The sequence below is a fragment of the Theropithecus gelada genome, chromosome 1 (assembly GCF_003255815.1).
Source record: "Theropithecus gelada isolate Dixy chromosome 1, Tgel_1.0, whole genome shotgun sequence".
NCBI lineage: Eukaryota > Metazoa > Chordata > Mammalia > Primates > Cercopithecidae > Theropithecus > Theropithecus gelada.
The window spans coordinates 116255886-116274379 of record NC_037668.1 but is presented as its reverse complement, the minus strand read 5'-3'; positions in this window follow the sequence as shown (position 1 = coordinate 116274379).

Below are 18494 nucleotides of genomic sequence, written 5' to 3'. Positions count from 1 at the left end.
AATCATAGAGTCAGAATGGAATAGGGCAACTCCATTATGTATTACAACTAAACACTATTTAAAACTTTCAAACTCAGAATGTCTTATATTTTGCTAAAATAAAAGTATCACATTGAATTTAGCCTTCCTAGGGCTGCTGGGCTTGATTATATGAATGTAGTCTCGGCATGGACTCTGTTCCTTACTGGCTGGATGACCTTAAGTAAGTTATATAAACTCTTTGAGCTTTAGTACCTAATTTGTAAATTGTGGACAGTATTACCAGACTCATAGAACTGGCATAAGAGTTAAATGAGATGATGTATGTAAAGAGTTTATCATTCAGAGATGTAGTAGATGAGCATCAAATATTATTTTTCACTTTTCCTTTCTTAAAAATTAATTCATCTGCTAGAGTTTGTGTCCAAAAAGAATTAAATAAGATGAGTTAAAAATCTGTAAATTAACAACACAATTGTGCATTAGCATTTTGGATAAAAGCTTTGGAGGACAATGTTGATAATGTTGACTAAAGTGAGGTCTGGGAATTAGTGCTGAGTTTTGTTAATTTAAATTATTCTTACCTTCCACTTCTGTTGATAATTTGGAAATGATTATAATAACTGAATTACACAACTTAATAGTAAGTAGCTTAAAAAGTCTATCTGACTTTTATACTGGCTTATGCAATTGGTTTGATATTAATTCAGAGATTATACTCTCTATGTAATTAATATACTGTCATGGAATACAATTTTAAAAGAAAAGTCAGTTTCAAATGTCAGAGTTCAAGCAAAGATTGAGCAAATACTTTCAAAATATTTTGTAGAGGACTTAGTGGCATAAAAATAAAGAAAACTTTAAAAATAAGCCATTGTTCAGCATGGCAGACAAGGTATTACATTTTATTTGTGCCTTAATAGCACATCCATATAGATAAAAGGTTGTTTAAAAATCTTGCAGAAAACCGCAGGTGTCACTTTTCCTAATAAAAACTGCATTTTCCCTGTAGTTTATGCCTTTGATCCCTACAAACTCAGAAAAAATAAATGAAAATTTCTTTGCTTTCATTTGCAGTGATATGATGCACATTACTGATCTTAAGGAAACAATATCCAGTGCCACATTGGAGCCTTGGGCCTCATGGCACCTATTGTGGAAGGTTGCTTTCTGCGTGTTTATTCTCTATATTTGTTACTTAGAAAAATAGGTGAACAGAAGATAGAAATAAATCATCAGATAGTAATGCACCAAGAAACCAAACAATAGAATGGATATGTTGATCTACAGGCTTGGTGACCTTTTGTGTTTGTTTAAACAGCTTGTTTTAATTAGTAATGGATATCGCTTACTCTTATGAACATTATTGACAATTGAAAACAGCACCTTATAAGCTAAGGAATTGGGGAAATTTAATATGAGAGTTTGAGCTCAGTTTCTTTAGGGGGTTGCTTTGTTCTTGTCACTATGCTTGAAGTTAATGGACAACTAAAATGGAATGGCTTCACGTGTCATACACTGAGTGAAGAGGACTGACAAAAAGCCATTAGTGTCCAGGGAAGAAAGACAAAAACAGAAATTCTATCATTTCCAGATGAGTCTTTAGGATTCCCCAAACTCTTTATTAGGCAGGAATATTAATGTAAAGGTCAGAGAGAGTAATTTTAGCCAGATTTTTTTTTAATTGAAAAGGTAGAAAAAAATTATCTAGAATACTAGTTATAGAATCTAAGAGACGATCCTTTTAAAAAACAAATTTAGTGACTTCATGTTCTAAGTGACAATTTTACCTGTCCTACTAAAAGGAAAGAACATAACTTTTCTTACCATTTAAGAATGAGCGTTACAAAAAGAAAACATTGAATTATGCTTATTTCTGGAGGTACTTTGAAAGGCTTTAAATAATTCTGATATTTGGCAGTTTCTTCTCTTTCCCAAATACAATTATAACATTCTACAATAAAATCTGATAAAAATGTCATTATTATCAACCAGATGAAACATTAGGACCATTAACTTTGTTCTAGTTAAATTATTCTAATGTGTATAGCAGTACTATCATCTTTCCTGTATACAGTATTTTAAAGTCACTCTAAAAATTACTTTCATAGAATTGGAAAGCATTTTGAGTGTAGCACACATTTGCCTCTTGTCTTTTGTCTCAACACAGAGCATGTTTCAGGTAGGTGCTTGTGAGGTGAGGTTGTATTTTACTTTTTTCCATTGGCTAGTGCTTGGTTGGAGAGGTTTTCTAAGGAATGCAATTTCCTTAGAAAAGTAAGCCATCTTGATCCCATTGGTACTGGCAACATTGAGACACTTTTAAAAATAAACAAGTCTTGAATTTGTATTGAGAAGACATAGCTAGACCACCCTTTCTGGTCCTCACCATTCTTTATCACTGAAAGAAGTGTAGAGAGAGGAAACATTTTGTGAACTGAATTAGTCATCAGATCATTAGATAGATGACTGGGTGTGAGTTTCACTTTGGTTTGATTTTCATTTCTTCTTTCATAGCATTTTACAAACGATGGTTATTGAAAATCTAGATATAGCTCTGCCTGTGTTATTTATGACACAGGAAAAAAAAATCTAAAAGAAAAATAAAATAAACAAGCCAAAAAGCAAGCAAACGAAATACCTCCAACCAGCGTCTATATCATTATAAGACATTGCTTTTTTTTTCCTTTTCCTTTATACATTGTGGATAATTGGAATACTAACATGCATATAGTATAGTAAAATATCACTGGATTGGTACTCAGGACAACTGAGTATCCTTTCTGATTGATGAATTAATTGGTTTTGTGACTTTTGAGAATGAATTTAACTTTTCTGGACTCATATTTCTTATCTCATGGTGATATTGCACCCAAAGGTGTTAAAAATAGATATATAGCACATTTGTGAAAATAACACAGATATACTGTATATCTATTTATATAGTGAGTGTGAATGTATGCACACTCACTATATAAATAGACAAAGAGAAGGTAATGTCTAATGTTTTTTTCAGACTTAATTTCTTATATCTTCTGTAAGTAAAGCCTGTGGTCCCAGAGTAATCATTTTGAAGGACCTAAAATGTGTATTTCAATTTTAAATAATGATTAGTGTGATCTTCTTATGGAAAGATATTCAGTATTCCTTTCAAAGATAAAACATACTTTGTATTTCTCTGGTTTCGGGGAGATACATGCTTTTATTGAAGATTTGCAAAATATAGAAGTGTAGAAAGAAAAATACAATCAGTTGTGGTAGAATATACTATTAGCTGGTGACCAACATCTATTTTCCCTTTTTTTGAATGTACTGTTATATTTCTGGCCTTCTTTGATGATAGATGCACATGTGACTGAATCTAGTCAATAGAACATAAGTGGAAGTGTCCTATTTCCAGGCCTGACCCATAAAAGCCCTGGATACAACCTCCCCTATGCTTTTTAATTATAGTTAAATGGAATGGCAATCCTCTAGGATAACCTTGGAGGTCACTGGAATGCTGGCTTCCTAAATGAATTCATATCTTGTTGCTTACAATGAGCTAGTTAAGACTCATCCATTCATATGATATATTATTTTATAATATCACATATTACTGCTATCATCTGAATATTAGTGTTTTCTATAAATTCATATGTTGAAATTCTAACTCCCGAAGTGATGGTATTGGAAGGTAGGGCCTTTGAGGGGTGATTTGATCATGAGGGCAGAGCCCTCATGAATGAGATTTATATCCTTGTAAAAAAAAAAAAACCCAGAGAGCTGCCTTGCCCTTTCTATCATGTGAGGACACAGTGAAAAGGCACCATCTATGAGAAAGCAGGCCGTTACCAGACACCAGATCTGCTTGTGACTCGATTTGGACATCTCAGCATCCAGAACTGTGAGAAAAAAATTCTTTTGTTAATAAGCCACCTAGTCTATGGTTTTTTTTTTTTTTTTTTTTTTTTTTTTTTTTTTTTTTTTTTTTTTTTACAGTAGCTTGAACTGACTAAAACAGAAAGAGTACTGAGAGTGAGGTGCTGCTGTGATGAGTATAATGTGGAAGTGGTTGTAGAACTGGATAATGGGGAGAGGCTGAAAAAGTTTTTAGGTGCATGTTAGAAAAAGGCTGCATTGTCACGAATGGACCAGAAAGGGTAATTCTTATAAGGGCTCAGAAGAAGTGAAGAGCTCTAGAAAAAACCCTCAATCTTCTTAAAGACTATCTAAGTGGTCATGAACAGAATGTTGATAGAAATATGGATGGTAAAGGCCATTGTGATGAAGTCTCAGACAGAAGTGAGGAACATATTATTAGAAACCAGAGGAAAGGAGATCTTTATATTATAAAGTGGCAAGAACTTTGCCTAAATTGTATTCATGCCTTAGTGTTTTGTGGGAGGTAGAACTTGTGAGTCATGAAATAGGATACTTGGCTGAAGAAATTTCTAAGCAATGTGTTGAAGGTGTAGAATAGTTTCTCTTGAATGCTTATAGTGAAATATCAAAAGATAAATGATTTAAAGATATAATTTTAATCAAAAGGGAAGCAGAACTATAAGATATTGACAATTCTCAGTCTGTCCATATTGTAAAATATGAGAAAGTATGTTTGGGAAAGAACACAAGGGTTTGACCAGGAGACCATTTGATAAGGAGATTAATATGGATGGGTCTGGTAGTATTCATCAAGACAATGGAATAATGCCCTAAAGACATTTCAGGGATCACTGGTGCTGCTGTCATAACAGGCCCTGTCTTAGTTCACTTTGTGTTGCTGTAACAGAATATCTCAGACTGGGTAATTTATAAAGAATAGAAATGTATTTTCTCACAGTTCTAGAGGCTAGGAACTCCCAGACCAAGTTGCCAGCATCTAGTGAAGGTCTTCTTATTGACGCATCCCATAGTGGGAGGTGGAAGGGCAGAGAGCAAGAAAGAGAGAAAGGGGGCTGAATTAATTTCTTTGTAAGGAACTCACTCCACTGATAATGAACCCACTCTTATGATAATGGCATTAATCCATTCATGAAGGCAGAGCCCTCATGGCCTAATCACCTCTTAAAGATCTCACTTCTTAATACTATAGCCATTAAATTTTAACAGGAGTTTGGGAGGGAACAAACATTAACACCATAATGCTCCTATAGTGCCAAGGCCTTGAGGGCAGAATGATTTCAAAGGAAAGATTGAAGGCATTTGGGGGGACTTCAGAGCAAGCTGCCTCAGGCTGCCACATGGCTGTACTCTCCAAATTCTTGTGCCACGCTGGAGCTCTTCATTTCTTCCAGGTTTGGCCCCAGTAGACTTAGGTGCAGCACTGGCCTTGGTTGTTGCCTCTCCAGAGGGCACAGATGATAAAGCATGGCAGTGTCAGTTCAGGTCTACCTCTGCTGCTCTCAGAGTGTGGAAGCCATGGGGTGTGTGTGGCTACCACCACCTAGATTTCCAAGGCTTGAGTCACCTGGAGCCTCAGGCATGAGCCTTAGGCAGACGACTGCTTAAGGGGTGAGGCCACAACAGAGAGTTTCCACTAGGGCAATGCTCAATAGAACTTTGGGAGCAAGGCTACCCCTGTAACCCAAGACTGATAGAGCCATTGGCATGTAATTCCAGTTCAAGAGTGCTACAGGCAGGAGACTTCAACCTGTGAGAGCTGTAGAGAGGACAGGGCTGCCCAAAGCCATGGATGCAGGGCTTTCTTGGGTCTTGGGGGCCTATCCTCTGTCCAGTAATACTGCAGAAGTAGAACCTCTACTCCAGTGGGCATGGAAGGCAAAGCTTCAAGTCAAAGAAGATTACTGTTAAATGTTAAGGTCTTGATCTTACTAGGGAACGGTTAACACTGTCTTCTCTATTTCTCCCTTTTGGTATGAGAATGTCTATCCTATACTTTTCCCACCATTATATTTTAGAGGCACATAACATGTTAGATCTCACAGGTTCACAACTAGAGAGCAACTTGCTTCAGAATGATTAGTAATTTGAGTTCCATCCATATCTGATTTTGATGATATTTAGATGAGACTCTGGACATTAAACTTTTGTGTTGATACTGGAATGAGTTAAGACTTTGGGGGCTGTTGGGATGAAATTAGTTTACTTTGTGTGTGAGAAGGACATGAGTTTTAGAGGCCAGAGGTGGAATGCAATGGTCTGAATTCTTGTGTCTTGTCAAAATTCATGTGGAAATCCTAACCCCCAAGGTGATGGTATTAGGAGGTGGGGGCTTTTGGGAAGTAGCTGGGTTATGAGGGTAGAATCCTCATGAATGGGATTAATGTCTTCACAAAATGGGCCCAAGGAAGCTCTTTTGCTTCTTCTACTATGTGAAGACAAAGTGAGAAGTCTTCGCCAAAATCAGGTTAAGGTCCCACATCAGGCACTGAAACTGTTGGCACACTGAATGAATGTCCCAGCTTCCAAAACATAAGCCACCCAGCTTATGGTATTTTATTATAGCAGCCCAAACAGACTAAGACAATTAGTATATGCCAGGATTACTGTTCTATGTATATGAGACTGATGTGTGAACAATCAGAACACACACATACACACATATATGTTAGTATCATATCTAGTAAAGATATTGATCATCTTTATCTGCTCTCTCCAATATGGTAGCCACTAGTCATGTGTGACTATTTTTACTTAAATTAAGTAAAAATGTAATTTTTCAGTCATATTAGCCACACTTCAAGTGTTCAATAGCCACACATGGCTAGGGGCTACCATATTGGACAGTAGAGACACAGAACATCTTCATAATCATAGAAAATTCTAATGGACAGCACTGAGCTATACTGTTGAATATTATGCTTATACAGGTACCGATGTACACTTTGGACACTTTGCATACACACACATGAACAAACATACATATATTAATAGATAAACATATACGTATTTTACAGCTAGGAAGGAAAGGTAATGAATCCAAATACATAAATTGTGTTGTGACTATCAACAGTGTCCTTTCTATTGTAGACCAAATAATATGTTGATTTAAAGCAAAATTATGGAAATTCATGAAGGGGTGATGGGCATTACTGTTAAGAATGGAGTAGAACCAAGTGAGTACAAGACACTACTCTTTAATTTCTCTTGTCTCTCCTTAAACTGTCTACTCCATTTCATTCTCTAAAAATGAAAAAACTGCTGCATAGGTAAGCACTTAGTTACTTAATTAGACAACTGAAATGTGAGGATGAAAATACTGTTCATCAGTAGAATGGTTCCTGCTAGATATGATTATTCCTTTCTATCAAGACTGTCCTAGTGGTGGTGACACCAAGTTCTTCCCTTTCTAGGTAGAAGAAAAGTAGAGGAGTGTCTGGGAAATTTTATCTAGTGTGATGGTTCTTAATTTGGGGATGGGAGCGTTACCTATTAGGGATGAAAAACTGAGTCCTACATGGTACTGTTACTCTCCACCCTCCTTCTCCCCATCACTCCAATTCTTGCCCTTTATGTTATGAACCTGTGGTCTTATTGTTTGGTTTGTACTGAGCTTTATACCATGTTACATGCTAATGAGTCACAGAGTCTTGGACAAGGCTGGTCTGCACAGCTCCCAGAACAATAATAACTATTGTGTTTTCATCATGGTTTCTAGAGTTTGATCCAACTTAAAAAAATAAGAAAGTAGACGAAAGTGTGTGGTGTTCAAGTGTGTGGTTTCCTTTTTTTTTTTTTTTCCCCCCGAGACGGAGTCTTGCTCTGTTGCCCAGGCTGGAGTGCAGTGGCACTATCTGGTCTCACTGCAATCTCCACCTCCCAGGTTCACGCCATTCTCCTGCCTCAACCTCCCGAGTAGCTGGGACTACAGGTGCCTGCCCCCAAGCCCAGTTAATTTTTTTTGTATTTTTTTTTAGTAGAGATGGGGTTTCACCGTGTTAGCCAGGATGGTCTCAATCTGCTGACCTTGTGATCCGCCCATCTCAGCCTCCCAAAGTGCTGGGATTACAGGCGTGAGCCACTGTGCCCGGCCCAAGTTGTGTAGACTTTCAAATAATCTAAGCAACATTGGGTTTCTTTCCCTTAAATTAATCCTCAGTTTTATGTCCAGGTGTTGGAACCTCCCAGGGAGAGAAAAATGGAAGGGTTGATTTAGTTTCCTGCCACACTACACTCCAGTAATTAGGACTATATAAAACTTTCAGGTGTCAGGATAGCCAGTAATTTTCTAATGATATAAAACCAATGCCTGGTGTTTTACTGGTTCTACATATTATATGACTGTCAGGAAAACAAGAGCCCAAACTCTTTCTTCTTAGCTTATTTACTGACTTAGGAAATCTAGTTGTCAGTCAGTAGGTATGAAAATTGGTGTCAAGGCATTATGAAACTTTCAATAAAAGGTCACAATTACCTCTCCCCCAACACCCGACTGCCTTCCGCCTTCCCCACACACCAGCTTTCTTTGCGGATTTAAAAGAAAGCATCTCTCCTTCAATGAAATGACATAAAAAGGAAATCAAAGGGTTGGGCCTGTACACCTAAATTTACATCAGAGCTTTCCACAAAGCAATCTAAAAAGTTCATTTGTTTTCATTCTTAGATTTTTCCAGCCTAAGAAAACTGCTAAGCCCTTTGGAGGTCCCTGCTGGTAGAATACCTATCTAATGTGTGATATGGGGCCCAATGCAATGATTCTTGAATGGTTTTCAACTGGTTTTGAGGAGCTAGTGGGCCACTTTATAACAAGAAGCATTTAGAATCCTGACATTTAAAATTCTGCCCCCCAGTGTGCAAACAATAGAAGAAGAAAAGCCGTGCCCTAGTTGGGCTTCTGCTGTGCTAATTACAGAAATATAAAGCCCAGCTGTGGTCAGACCAGCTCATCAAGGAGAGATGTATTAGATCAAGAGAGCAAAAGAAGGACCAAGATGTTTTTCATTTTTATTCCTTGCATATTGTCTGTCAGAACATTCAGTTCTGCTTAATTATAAACTATTTCTTTTTTCCATTTATAAATATGTTATTTTCCCCTACATTTAATCTCAATGAAAATACTTTTAGACTAGCGTATGACCATGTGACTGGAGCTCAACAGCTAAGCTAAGGTTTCTTTAGCCCTTCTATATACAAATTAATAATAATATATAAACCCATTCTGTTTAAAAACTAAAGGTTCTTGTCACCTGTTCCAAATCCATAACAACCCTCCTCTACCTCACAAGCAAATCAAATCAACAAAACCAAACCAAATAGGCAAATTTTAACTTTCTAAGGAAGTTTTATTTAAAACATCAAAAGTTTTTTTTCTGTAAGTTATTGGGGTACAGGTGGTATTTGGTTACATGAGTAAGTTCTTTAGTGGTGATTTGTGAGATTTTGGTGCACCCATCACCCAAGCAGTATACACTGCCCCATATTTGTAGTCTTTTATCCCTCGCCTCCCTCCCAGTCTTCCTCATAAATCCCTGAAGTCCACTGTATCATTCTTATGCCTTTGTGTCCCCAAAGCTTAGCTCCCACACATCAGTGAGAACATACCATGTTTGGTTTTCCATTCCTGAGTTACTTCACTTAGAACAATAGGCTCCAAACTCATCCAGGTCACTGCAAATGCTGTTAATTCATTCTTTTTTCTGGCTGTGTAGTATTCCATCATATACATGTGTCTGTCTGTCTGTCTATCTACACACACACACACACACACACACACACACACACCCCACAGTTTCTTTATCCACTGGTTGATTCTTGGGCGTTTGAGTTGGTTCCATGATTTTGCAATTGTGAATTGTGCTGCTATAAAATACGTGTGCAAGTGTCTTTTTCAGATAACGGTTTCTTTTCCTCTGGGTAGACACCCAGTAGTGGAATTGCTGATCAAATGATAGTTCTACTTTTAGTTCTTTAAGGAATCTCCACACTGTTTTCCATAGTGGCTGTACTAGTTTACATTCCCACCAGCAGTGTAGAGGGAGTGTCTCCTGATCACCACATCCATGCCTACATCTACTGTTTTTTGATTTTTTGATTATGGCCATTCTTGCAGGAGTAAGGTGGTATCACACTGTGGTTTTGATTTGCATTTCCCTGATCATTAGTGATGTTGAGCATTTTTTCATATGATTATTGGCCATTTGTATATCTTCTTTTGAGAATTGTCTATTCATGTCCTTAGCCTACTTTTTGATAGGATTTTTTTTTCTTAGTGATTTGTTTGAGTTTGTTGTAGATTCTGGATATTAGTCCTTTGTTGGACGTATAGATTGTGAAGATTTTCTCCCAATCTGTGGGTTGTCTGTTTACTCTGCTGACTGTTCCTTTTGCCATACAAAAGCTCTTTAATTAGGTCCCAGCTAATTTTTTTTTATTGTATTTGTTTTGTTTTTATTGCGTTTGCTTTTGGGTTCTTGGTCATAACATCCTTGCCTAAGCCAATGTCTAGAAGGGTTTTTTGATGTTATCTTCTAGAATTTTTATAGTTTCAGACAGATCTTAGGTTTAAGTCTTTAATCATCTTGAGTTTATTTTTGTATAAGGTGAGAGATGAGGATCCAGTTTCATTCTCCTACATTTGGCTAGCCAATTATCCCAGCACCATTTGTTAAAAAGGGTGTCCTTTCCCCACTTTATGTTTTTGTTTGCTTTGTCAAAGATCAGTTGGCTGTATTTGGGTTTATTTCTGGGTTCTCTATTCTGTTCCATTGGTCTATGTGCCTATTTTTATGTCAATACCACGCTGTTTTGGTGACTATGGCCTTATAGTATAGTTTGAAATCAGGTAGTTTGATGCCTCCAGATTTGTTCTTTCTCCTTAGTCTTGCTTTGGCTATGTGGGTTCTTTTTTGGTTCCATATGAATTTGCTTTTTCTAATTCTGTGAAGAATGATGGTGGTATTTTAATGGGGATTGTGTTTAATTTGTAGATTGCTTTTGGCAGTATGGTCATTTTCACAATATTGATTCTATCCATCCATGAGCATGGTATGTGATTCCATTTGTTTGTGTCATCTATGATTTCTTTCAGCAGTTTTAGGAAGTTTTAATTTCAGTTCAACAAAAGAACCTAATGTAGTTTAAATATATTTTCTTACCCCTCAATATTTCTTTTGTACTTGCTTTTCCTGGAAATCTAAGTCCAGATTTGAACCACAAGTAGACTTTGCTGTAGCCATATGCTGGTTTTTCATTAATGTAAGAAATATGAGGCTGAGTGCAGTGGCTCATGTTGTAATCCCAGCACTTTGGGTGGCTGAGGAGGGAGGATAACTTGAGATCAGGGGTTCAGGACCAGCCTGGCCAACATGGTGAAACCCCATCTCTACTAAAAATACAAAAATCAGCTGGGTGTGGTTGGCAGGTGCCTATAATTCCAGCTACTCGGGAAGCTGAAGAAGGAGAATCACTTGAACCTGGGAGGCAGAGGTTGCAGTGAGCTGAGATCACACCACTGCACTTCAGCCTGGGTGACAGCGGGAAACTCTGTCTCAAAAAAATAAATAAAAATTTTGGGTGGCATTGGTAGATACATATTGGCCAGTGCAAACATTTTTAACTGACTAGAAATTTTACCAGACTCCAAAATATTGAAAAGTACTTAGAAAACCATTTGTGCTCCTATTGTTCACTTTGCTCGTTTACAAAGTGCAAAATAATGGTACAGTAGAACTTTATTGTAGTGATGTTATATTATTGTCTGGGAATGGCAATATCAGTTATAGGCTTTTTATATCAAGGACATATAGGTTGGGCATTACTATAGATAGTGTTAATAATAATGATCATAGATATGTATTGAAAGCCTTAAAAGGCAAGGTAAGTCTTACTTATGAGGAAGAGCTTATTACCATATGTGGCTTTGCAGGTTGTGCACTGCATAAATTGTAAGGAGTATTATTCACATTGGTGGTTATAAATGTGGTTGTGTGTGCGTGTGTGGGTATCTGTGGTTTAAGTTTGTCTCCACCAACACCTGTGTTAAAATTTTATCCCCAATGTGGTGCTGCTGGGAGGTGAGACCTAATGGAATCCCTCATGAATGGCTTGGTGCTGTTCTCACGGTAGTCAGTGAGTTCTCACTCTGGTGAGACTGAATTAGTTCTCAAGGGAATGGATTAGATCTGATGAGAATGAGTTGTTACAAAACCAGGATGCCCCTCGAATTTTGCCTCTTTGCACATGTCTGCTTGCCCTTTGATCTTCTCTGCCATCTTATGATTCAGCATGAAAGCCCTGGCTGGAAGCTCAGCCATGCCCTTGAATTTCCCAGCCTGAAGAACTATGAGCTAATTAATCCTCTTTTCTTTATAAATTACCCAGCCTTAGGTATTCTGTTATATGAATAGCAACACTAAATGGACTAAGACAAAAAGTTGATACTGAGCAATGGGGCTCTTGCTATACAGACATCTGAAAATGTGAAGAGGCCTTGAAACTGGGAAGTGGACAGAGGTTGGAAGAGTTTGGAGGAGGAGGCTAGAAAAAGACTACTGCAGTGACAGTGAATGAAGCATTAAGGGAGATTCTGGTGAAGGCTCGGAAGAAGACAAAAGGACAAGGGAAAGTTTGGTTGTCATGACCAAAATGCAGATAGAAGTATGGACAATAAAGGCCATTCTGATGAGGCTTCAGATGGAAATGAGGAGTATTTATTTGTACACTGGAACAAAGCTCACCCTCACTATAAAGTAGCAAAGAGCTTGGCAGACCTGTGTTCATACCCTGGGGCTTTATGGAAGGCCAAACATAGAGTTATGACTTAAAAATATCTGGCAGAAGAAGTTTCTAAGTGGCAAAGCACTCAAGAACTGGCATGGTTACTTTTAACAGCTTATGCTCAGCTATAACAGTAAAGGAATGCCTTAAAATCAGAATTTATAATGAAAAAAGAAACACAGCGGCTGGGCACGGTGGCTCACGCCTATCATCCCAGCACTTTGGGAAGCCAAGGCGGGCAGATCACCTGAGGTCAGGAGTTCGAGACCAGCCTGACCAACATAGAGAAACCCTGTCTCTACTAAAAATACAAAATCAGCCAGGCGTGGTGGCAGATGCCTGTAATCCCAGCTCTTCAGGAGGCTGAGGCAGGAGAATCGCTTGAACCTGGGAGGTGGAGGTTGCAGTGGGCCGAGATCGCGCCATTGCACTCCAGCCTGGGCAACGAGAGCGAAACTCTGTCTCGAAAAACAAAAACAAAACAAACAAACAAAAAGAAACAGAGCATAAAAGTTAGGTAGTCAACTGGTTGTCAGTGTGCTACTAGTGTATTGGCCAAGTTTGGCCAGGTAGAACTTTGAATTTTCATAACAATTATGGAAACTTAGAAGGCTACCGCAATATTCATTAAATATAATAACTGAATATGTATTTTAAATGTTGTTCATAAGGCAGGCTTTTAATGTCAATTAGGGTAGGCCTCAGGATTTATGAGAAATTAATTGATGAACACACAAAGGGAAATGTTGAGAAAATTGCAGGAAGGGAGGTGTCATTGATCCATGACTCCTTTCTTCCCTATTTGCAAAGCTTAGTGTACCCAGTTGGCTAGCCGACAGTTCACGTTTTAGGGAAAAAGATTATTGAGAAGTAGATAATAAGGATAAAAGAGAGGTTTGCGTTAAATCAGGGAAGTAATAAGCTTTTGGATGCCAGAGGGACAGTTTGAGGTCATTAAACATACTGTATATTTTAAGGAAAACTAGGCTTGCTTCACAATTCGAGTTTTCTCTGCTTCTGAAATGTGTCTCATGAAGAGTAAGCTTCCTAATTCTGACCGTATAAGATTAATTCACCATTTCAATTGAGTGTGTTGCACTCAATAAGCAAGTGTTGAATACTATTAATATTCAGAGTAGCGTGTTTCACGCTGGGGGATTCAAGAATATGCAATAATAATAATCAGTATTTATAGAGCACTCTAAAGTTTACACATTCATTTCTCAGACCTCTTCTCATTTAAAATCTTGGAAAGCAGGTATAATGGCTACCCCATTAACAGAGAAGAAAACAGATTCAGTGACTTGCCTAAATTTTGGAATGTAACAAGTGCCAGATTTGGGGATCCAACTCAAGTCTTGCAACTTTCGGATTCATCTTATTTCTAGTATATCAGATTCTCTGCCCTAAACAACCACATTAAAGTGAGAGAAACGTATGTAGCCTCAAATGTGGGAAGAGTGTAATTGAAAAATAAATGTCATCTTAGTAACTTTGTTTCCCCCGCAAATTATACCAGTAAACAGGAGATTACGGTGCCTAATTGGGTTACATATTCTGATAGCATGTTTTTAGGAGCAGTGTATCTTGCTTTTTATAAGTCTAGGTCCTATTTTTCTCAGTATGTTTTCAGAAACCATGTAGTTGAATTATGTTAGTTTTATGTACTTGGGAATTAGACCTCTTATTCTTTCTCACAAATACATAGACTGCTTTTCTCAACAAATATAGTGCTTAAAGAAAGCCTGCAGTAAATTCCTTTTGACCTTTTCAATCCATTTTCATGGATGATGTCTCTGGTAATATATTAGATTTTTGGCCTGTCTGTATTTTGATATAAGTTTTGTTGATTGTCTTAAATTGATAGAGCTTATTAAATAAGATATGATATGTATATGTAAACTCATAAAAGTGACTAGTCCTCTGAGGATGAGTGACAATAAGCTCTTAAGTTTGAGAGAAGATTTTAGCAGATATAAAGTCTGCTCTGGTTCAAATATGTGTTACGGGTATGTGCAATAGTGGTAAAAATTTAAGCAATGTCATCTCCAAACAGAGTCTGAAATTACTTGAGATGGTGGAATTCCATAACCCACCCACTGCTTTTGAAAGGTTGAAAAACTTTTTTTTATAAATATATTTGTTTTCAATGAGGTTTTCTGAACATTTTCTACCTTTGATTATCTGTGATAGGTTTATTTGTGATACTTTACAAAGCGGTATAGCAATTATTTTATACTATTTGCAAAATCAGTATTTTTTCTTAATCAATATGACATGTGTTAGAGAAGAAGGATGGGTTAGAAAATCTGAAGTCAGCACACAACACACCAGGATAGCATTTTCTCAATGGCGTTTTGTGATTTCCTATCAGCAGTCCTTGTAATGCGCATGTAAAAAAGTACTTGAGAATGGAAAAGTTAGAATAAATAGGGGCTTGTTATAAAAATTGTTGAGAAATCAGCCATTGTGCCATCCGTTGCCCCACCCCAGGATTGCCCAATCAGTGCTCTGGGCCTGGACATACCCTCTTATGTAGAGGCTGGGGTGGTGCTGCTGCTTGGTTCCAGACTCTTCCTTACTATGAGAAAATCTTTCCATGTTCTGGTTACACAGCGAAGTTATCTGCAGTGCATAAGTGTGTGTGTCGTATGGCACCTATATCTGCCTTACCGCTCTTTCTGCCCCAGGAAAAAAACAAACAAACAAACAAAAAAAACAACGAGGTCTTCACCAGCATGATGAGATGGGTGGCGTGCAGTACATCCCAGTACCTTGGGAGGTGTCTGTTTGTCATGGGAGACCAGTGCACCCCACAGATGCTGATCTTGCTGTGTTTTTTCTTCTTTGCATGAGCAAAGCTTTGTTTTAACCAGTGCCTGTGTGTTCTTCTTGGTAACTCTGTGCCCATGGGTGATGCAGTAGGCTGAGGTCTGTGGGCTCCTATTTCTGGTGGTTGGCATTGTTACACTCTTTGCCATCCTCAAAAGTTTGGGTATCCTTATCCGGGATTGATAGCTGGATCTTCCTGCTTGAAAAAAGTAAACAGAATTTTTTAAATTTAAAAATTTCAGTCAAGAATTTTTCGAAATTGTTATGTGCACTTGGTGATAATGTAAAGTGGACTTAAACATATCTTCTCACACTATATTATTGGGAGATTTGTGATCAATCCTAGTCAGGTTAATGCCAATTTTAATATCATTACATTTAATTTATAGTTGGAGGAGGGGTAGATAAAGATGTCATGTGTCTGCTGCAGCTAGACATCATTGTTGTGCTCTCACATGATTATCTTGGATTTTAAGAAGTCCAATAGTTGCCACTTTTTTTTTTTTTCTTGAGAGGGAGTCTCACCCTGTCACCCAGGCTGGAGTGCAATGGTGCGATCTCAGCTCACTGCAACCTCTGCCTCCCAGGTTCGAGCAGTTCTCCTGCCTCAGCCTCCTGAGTAGCTGGGATTACAGGCACATGCCTCCACGCCCAGCTAATTTTTGTATTTTTAGTAGAGATGGGGTTTCACCATGTTGGTCAGGCTGGTCTCGAGCTCCTGACCTTGTGATCCACCCGCCTCAGCCTCCCAAAGTGCTGGGATTACAGGTGTGAGCCACCGCGCCCAACCCCACTTCTTCTTTTAAAACTCAAGTGTACATACACAGTCACCAATCATATTCTCTGAATTATATTGTAAATCTATCTACTTACTTCCATCTTCTCTACTATCATTCTGGTCTAAGGCATCATCATCTCTCACCTGGATTATTGCAATAGCTCCCTCTAATTTATTCTCCACCTCATAGTCAAATTAATCTCATTAGTCAAATTTAATTTTGTCATTATTTTAATTAAAACCCTTCAATGCCTTCAAGTCATATTTAGAATAAAACCCAAGTTCTTTTTTTGGCCCATACAGCCTGGACTCTATCTTATACAAGTTGTTCTAGAATATAGCAAAAGAGGAAAAGCTTCCAGATTCCTTTTATTCAGTAACTAAAACCTCGTTACCAACACTTGATAAAGAGAGATCAAGGAAAGAGACTAATAAGCCAAGATCATTCATGGACATAGATGCAAATATCCCATATAAAATATTAGCTAACTGAATATTATATTATATTAAAACTAATATGTCATGACCAAGTAGTTTTTAATCCCAGGAATAAAATGATTGTTTAAACTCAGATAATCTATCCATTTAATTCATCACATTAAGGAATCTTTAAGTTCTTTAATATCATATTACTTCCAAAACTTTTATATCTAATTCAGATGTTCCATCTGAACTACAAAATTTCTATATCCATCTGTGTAATTGACATCTACATTTGGATGTTTTATAAGCATTCTCAGAATTAACATATCCAGAAATGAGTTACTGGTATTTTGTCCAAAACCTGATTCTTTCTTAGTGTTCCCTTACTCAGTAAATGTCCAGTCTTTTCATCGATTCCATCCAGAATCTGACCATTTCTGAACACCTCTGCTGTGACCACTGCAGCCCACGTTGCCATTGTTTCACCTGGAGTAGTCTGTTAGACAGTCTTTCTGTTATCAACTTTCTGTTATCAACCTCCTCTACCTTCTATTTTTAACAGAATCATCCTGTTAAAACGTAAGTTAGATCATGCTACTCCTTGGCTCAAAACACGCCAACGGCTTTCTTTACTCCCTCAGAATAAAAGCAAGTACAATTGGAATGTTTGTAACACAAAGAAATGATGAATATTTGCTGTGGAGATGGGTACTCAATTTAGCTGGATGGGATTATTAAACAATGTTTGCCAGCATCAAGATATCTTACATACCCCATAAATATATATACCTACTATGTTTTCAAAAAAGTGAAAATTTAAAAAATTAAAGAAACATAAAACGAAGTTTGGACGATGGCCTCTAAGACCCCTGTGGTCTGCCTTCTTACTTTATGGGCCTCATGTTCTACCACTTTCTCCCCTGTCTTCCTCCCATTCAGCACTTGACTTTCACCAGCATGGATTGCGTTACTCTCCTACCAGATATCCACACAACAAACTTCCTCCATTTATTCTGGTCTTTTAAAAATTTTTATTTCAATAGCTTTGTGGGTACAAGTGGGTTTTTGGTTACTTAAATGAATTGTATAGTGGTGAAGTCTGAGATTTTAGTGCATCCATCACCCAAGTAGTATACATTGTACCCAATATGTAGTTTTTAATCTCTCACCCCCTTTCCACCCTGCCCCCTTCTGAATCTCCAATGTCCATTATACTGCTCTTTATGCCTTGGTGTACCCACTTAGCTCCAACCTATAAGTGAGAACATATGATATCTGGTTTTTCATTCCTGAGTTACTTCACTTAGAATAATGGCTTCCAGTTCTAGCCAAGTTGCTGCAAAACATTATATTGTTCTTTTTATGGCTGAGTAGTATTCCATGGTATATGTATACCACATTTTCTTTATGCAATCATCAGTTGATGGGCACTTAGGTTGGTTCCTTATCTTTGCAGTTGTGAATTTTGCTGCAGTAAACATGTGTGCAGGTGTCTTTTTGACATAATGACTTATTTTCCTTTGAGTAGTGGGATTGCTGGATCAAATGGTAGATCTACTTTTAGTTCTTTAAGAAATCTCTATACTGTTTTCCATAGAGGTTGTACTAATTTAGGTTCCTACAGACAGTATATAAGTAAGTGTTCTTTTATCAACACATCCACACCAACATTACTGTTTTTTGCCTTTTTAATAATGATGACTCTGGTTGGGGTAAAGTGATATCTCATTGAAGTTTTAATTTGCATTTCCCTGATGATTCCATGGTGATATTCAACATTTTTTTCATGTTCGTTGGCCATTTGTGTATCTTTTTTTGAGAAATG